Genomic DNA, 6,393 nt, shown 5'->3' on the forward strand with positions numbered 1-6,393 from the left:
GTTCCTTTTTAGGGATGAGCGAGTATACTCGCTAAGGCACTACTCGCTCGAGTAATGTGCTTTAGACGAGTATCTCCCCGCTCGTCCCTGAAGATTCGGGGGCGGTGGGGGGGCGGGGAGCTGCAGGGAGAGCGGGGAGGAACAGAGGGGAGATCTCTCTCTCCCTCTCTCCCACCCGCTCTCCCCTGCTCCCCGCCGCAACTCACCTGTCAGCTGCGGCGGCTCCCGAATCTTCAGGGACGAGCGGGGAGATACTCGGCTAAGGCACATTACTCGAGCGAGTAGTGCCTTAGTGAGTATACTCGCTCATCCCTATTCCTTTTATGTAATTGACTCTAACGGTCTGGGATAACCTTGCCGTACACCTTAGGATGCATTAATATAATTGGGTTGAGGTTCATATACCGTGTATTTCTCCCATTGATCATCTATGGGTGCTTTAATTTCTAACGAGCACCTTTCATACAACTACAGATATGAGTGTGGTACTTTTAGCACTGCACAATAAAATGATAACTCGTTTGGGTGGGATTTAATTACTACAATATATTGAGCTACAGATAGCTTGCTCTACATTATGCGGGTATTTCTGCATCTATGTATCTATAGATCCTTGAATATCCCCTGCTCCTTATACGGGATTACCCACACAAAGGCATTGGTTTATGATGGCTTCTTTATGTTTAGACTAGTGATGAGTGGGATACAATGGGGCTTTACCCTGTTGACATGACACCTATGTTACAGAAATTAGTAATAATTACACAGTGTTATCCTTCTCGATCAATAATAATGCCAATACACTTGACCATCAATTATATAGTTAAACATATTTTAATACAGCCTTTATGTAATCCCGATACGATTTATTCATGGACCATATTGATGATACTGCTGTTGCCGTTTGGCGTTAGAGCGCTAAGAGATGTACTACCAAATGGACTATATGTATACATTGGGACAGTGAAATCCTTTATCCCGGCGCCAGTCTCGCGAGTTTTTTCAATGCTCGCGCTTGAGCAGTATATGAAGCTCTCTCTAGAGTAATGGCAAGTGAGTCCGGTGTGACGTCAGAGTCTCGCGAGCGCATGCGCTGAGGGACTATGGAAGATTACCACTATCAGACGCTGGCAGTGAGCATGATGGGAGTGACGTAAAGATAAGGTAATCAGCGCGGAATAGCCAGCGTGTGTGTACTATATGTTTTACACTTGGGATTGGTTAATGGTAGTTGTTGCCATGTGTGTCCTATATATTGAATAATGGGATTGGTCAATGGTGGATGATATTGCCTCTATATATAGCATGTCTTGTGATTTTTTTTATTAGCTTGAAAAGGGCCAGCAGGGCCGAAACGTCGCGTCTTTATTAGAGATGAGCGAGCGTACTCGTCCGAGCTTGATACTCGTTCGAGTATTAGGGTGTTCGAGATGCTCGTTACTCGAGACGAGTACCACACGATGTTCGAGTTACTTTCACTTTCATCTCTGAGACGTTAGCGCGCTTTTCCGGCCAATAGAAAAACAGGGAAGGCATTACAACTTCCCCCTGCGACGTTCAAGCCCTATACCACCCCCCTACAGTGAGTGGCTGGCGAGATCAGGTGTCACCCGAGTATTAAAATCTGCCCTCCCGCGGCTCGCCACAGATGCATTCTGACAGAGATCAGGGAAAGTGCTGCTGATGCCGGAGCTGCTATAGGGAGAGCGTTAGGAGTGATTTTAGGCTTCAAGAACCCCAACAGTCCTTCTTAGGCCATAGTCGGAAATCGCAGATCGCACCTATCTGCGATTCCTGTTCTCTTCTCTATATGTGCTCAATGGGGCCGGCGGCAGCAGCGCCGACCCCATTGAGAACATATACTAGACAAATCATTCTTCTCTGCCACAGCTGTAACAGCTGTGGCAGAGAAGAACGATGTTTGCCCATTGAATTCAATGGAGCCGGCAATACAGCAGGTTCCACTGAAAGCAATGGGCTGCCAGCGTGCGCGGGATGAATTGTCGGGAAGGGCTTAAATATATAAGCCCTTCCCTGCAATTCATCCAGAAATGTGTTAAAATAAAAAATATATATATACTTACCTTGTCCCGGCAGACGGAGTTCAGCCGCGGCGGCCGGCAGTGGGTGTAAAGGGGGTGTGAGTCAGACCTGCCTCTGATTGGCTCAGCGCTGAGCCAATCAGGGGGCAGGTCTGACTCACACCCCCTTCACACCCACTGTAGGCCGGCCGCGCTGAACTCCGTCTGCTGGGACAAGGTAAGTATATACCATATATACTGGCGTATAAGACGACTTTTGAACCCCGAAAAATCTGCTCTGAAGTCGGGGGTTGTCTTATACGCCGGTAATACAAAAAAAAAGAAAGTGTCAAAAAAAAAAAATTACTCACCTCCCTCGGCGTTCTGCGGCGCTGCTGCAGGCTGTCGCTCCCTCCTGGTCCCCGGCAGAGCATTGCTTTCTGGACGCAGGGCTTGAAATCCCCGACTCCAGAAAGCTACTGTGATTAGCTAATAGAGATGAGCGAGCACCAAAATGCTCGGGTGCTCGTTACTCGGGACGAAATTTTCGCAATGCTCGAGGGTTCGTTTCGAATAACGAACCCCATTGAAGTCAATGGGCGACCCGAGCATTTTTGTATTTCGCCGATGCTCGCTAAGGTTTCCATGTGTGAAAATCTGGGCAATTCAAGAAAGTGATGGGAACGACACAGCAACAGATAGGGCAGGCGAGGGGCTACATGTTGGGCTGCATCTCAAGTTCACAGGTCCCACTATTAAGCCAAAATACCGGCAAGAGTGGCCCCCCCCCCTCCCAACAACTTTTACTTCTGAAAAGCCCTCATTAGCATGGCATACCTTAGCTAAGCACCACACTACCTACAACAAAGCACAATCACTGCCTGCATGACACTCTGCTTCCACTTCTCCTGGGTTACATGCTGCCCAACCCCCCTCCCCCCTGCACGACGCAGTGTCCACAGCGCACACCAAACTGTCCCTGCGCAGCCTTCAGCTGCCCTCATGCCACACCACCCTCATGTCTATTTATAAGTGCGTCTGCCATGAGGAGGAACTGCAGGCACACACTGCAGAGGGTTGGCACGGCTAGGCAGCGACCCTCTTTAAAAGTGGTGTGGCGATAGCCCACAATGCTGTACAGAAGCAATGAGAAATATAATCCTGTGCCACCGCCATCAGGAGCTGCACACGTGGGCATAGCAATGGGGAACCTATGTGCCACACACTATTCATTCTGTCAAGGTGTCTGCATGCCCCAGTCAGACTGGTAATATGTACCTTAACAGTAACCGCGTTGGTGGTAATGTGGTGGTGACTGCGGACCTAGTAGCGCGGTTTTATTTTGTTGGTTTTCGGAATGTGGCCAGGATTAAGTGGGCCGTGGCGGGGGGATGGTGGGGGGGCTCTCTTGTAGTGTCGGTAAAGGTGAAATTCTTGGACTGCCACCAGACGAACCAATTCAAAGGCATTTGCCAAGAATGTTTTCATTGTTGGAGGAGGAGGGGGATGTTTTTGAGGCACTACGTGTCCTCTCCACGTGTCCGTGGTTATATGCACCTTAACAGTAACCGCGTTGGTGGTAATGTGGTGGTGACTGCGGACCTAGTAGCGCGGTTTTATTTTGTTGGTTTTCGGAATGTGGCCAGGATTAAGTGGGCCGTGGCGGGGGGATGGTGGGGGGGCTCTCTTGTTGTGTCGGTAAAGGTGAAATTCTTGGACTGCCACCAGACGAACCAATGCAAAGGCATTTGCCAAGAATGTTTTCATTGTTGGAGGAGGAGGGGGATGTTTTTGAGGCACTATGTGTCCTCTCCACGTGTCCGTGGTTATATGCACCTTAACAGTAACCGTGTTGGTGGTAATGTGGTGGTGACTGCGGACCTAGTAGCACGGTTTTATTTTGTTGGTTTTCGGAATGTGGCCAGGATTAAGTGGGCCGTGGTGGGGGATGTTTTTGAGGCACTACGTGTCCTCTCCACGTGTCCGTGGTTATATGCACCTTAACAGTAACCGCGTTGGTGGGAAATGGCCTCGCCGCCATCATGTCTTTGGGAAGCCTCTGTTTCCACACCCCAGAGACATACCATTAGCAGTGGTATAGGCAGAGCCCATAATTCGTAACATTTCAGCCGTAGCATTAGGACAGGCCCCACTAACATATCACTAGCAGCATTATAGGGGGAGCACAGTATTAGTTCCATTTCAGTAATAGTAGCACTCAAGACAGGCCCCAGTAACAATTCCGAAGCAGCAGTATAGTGGGAGCGCAGTCTTCGTTCCATTTCAGTAATAGTAGCACTCAAGACAGGCTCCAGTAACAATTCCGAAGCAGCAGTATAGGAGGAGCATAGTCTAAGTTCCATTTAAGTAATAGTAGCAGCCTACACAGGCCCCAGGAACAATTCCGAAGCAGCAGTATAGTGGGAGCGCAGTCTTCGTTCCATTTCAGTAATAGTAGCACTCAAGACAGGCACCAGTAACAATTCCGAAGCAGCAGTATAGTGGGAGCGCAGTCTTCGTTCCATTTCAGTAATAGTAGCACTCAAGACAGGCCCCAGTAACAATTCCGAAGCAGCAGTATAGGAGGAGCATAGTCTAAGTTCCATTTAAGTAATAGTAGCAGCCTACACAGGCCCCAGGAACAATTCCGAAGCAGCAGTATAGTGGGAGCGCAGTCTTAGTTCCATTTCAGTAGCTGCAGTATAGCCAAGGCCCAAGTTACATTTATGTAGCTAAAGTGTAGGCCAACCCCACACACCTTTCTGTACCATGAGTGCAGGCGAAGAACATAGAAATTGCTATGATTACACTGTAGGTGAGGGCCCAAAAAAATTGGTGTACCAACAGTACTAATGTACCTCAGTAAAAATTGGCCATGCCCAACCAAGATGGCAGGTGAAACCCATTAATTGCTTTGGTTAATGTGGCTTAAGTGGTAACTAGGCCTGGAGGCAGCCCAGTTTAACGAAAAATTGTTTCAAGTTAAAGTTCCAACGCTTTTAAGAGCATTGAAACGTATAAAAATTTTTTAGAAAAATTATATGAGTGAGCCTTGTGGCCCTATGAAAAATTGCCCGTTCAGCGTGATTACGTGAGGTTTCAGGAGGAGGAGCAGGAGGAGGAGGAGGAATATTAGACACAGATTGATGAAGCAGAAATGTCCCCGTTTTGGATGGTGAGAGAGAACGATGCTTCCATCCGCGGGTGCAGCCTACGTATTGCGTAGGTATCGCTGCTGTCCGCTGGTGGAGAAGAGAAGTCTGGGGAAATCCAGGCTTTGTTCATCTTGATGAGTGTTAGCCTGTCGGCACTGTCGGTTGACAGGCGGGTACGCTTATCTGTGATGATTCCCCCAGCCGCACTAAACACCCTCTCCGACAAGACGCTAGCCGCAGGACAAGCAAGCACCTCCAGGGCATACAGCGCTAGTTCAGGCCACGTGTCCAGCTTCGACACCCAGTAGTTGTAGGTGGCAGAGGTGTCACGGAGGACGGTCGTGCGATCGGCTACGTACTCCCTCACCATCCTTTTACAGTACTCCCGCCGACTCAGCCTTGACTGGGGAGCGGTGACACAGTCTTGGTGGGGAGCCATAAAGCTGTCCAGGCCCTTAAAGACTGTTGCACTGCCTGGGATGTACATGCTGCTCGATCTCCGCACCTCCCCTGCTACCTGGCCCTCGGAACTGCGCCTTCTGCCACTAGCGCTGTCGGATGGGAATTTTACCATCCGCTTGTCCGCCAGGGTCCTGTGGTATAGCAACACTCTCGAACCCCTTTCCTCTTCGGGAATGAGAGTGGGAAGGTTCTCCTTATAGCGTGGGTCGAGCAGTGTGTACACCCAGTAATCCGTAGTGGCCAGAATGCGTGTAACGCGAGGGTCACGAGAAAGGCATCCTAACATGAAGTCAGCCATGTGTGCCAGGGTACCTGTACGCAACACATGGCTGTCTTCACTAGGAAGATCACTTTCAGGATCCTCCTCCTCCTCCTCCTCCTCCTCCTCCTCCTCAGGCCATACACGCTGAAAGGATGACAGGCAAGCAGCAGGGGCACCATCAGCAGTGGGTCAAGCTGTCTCTTCCCCCTCCTCCTCATGCTCCTCATGCTCCTCCTCCTCCTCCTGAATGCGCTGAGATATAGACAGGAGGGTGCTCTGACTATCCAGCGACATACTGTCTTCCCCCGCCTCCGTTTCCGAGCGCAAAGCATCTGCCTTTATGCTTTGCAGGGAACTTCTCAAGATGCATAGCAGAGGAATGGTGACGCTAATGATTGCAGCATCGCCGCTCACCACCTGGGTAGACTGCTCAAAGTTTCCAAGGACCTGGCAGATGTCTGCCAACCAGGCCCACTCTTCAGAAAATAATTGA

This window comes from Eleutherodactylus coqui, unplaced genomic scaffold (genome assembly GCF_035609145.1).
Source record: "Eleutherodactylus coqui strain aEleCoq1 unplaced genomic scaffold, aEleCoq1.hap1 HAP1_SCAFFOLD_215, whole genome shotgun sequence".
Classification (NCBI taxonomy): domain Eukaryota; kingdom Metazoa; phylum Chordata; class Amphibia; order Anura; family Eleutherodactylidae; genus Eleutherodactylus; species Eleutherodactylus coqui.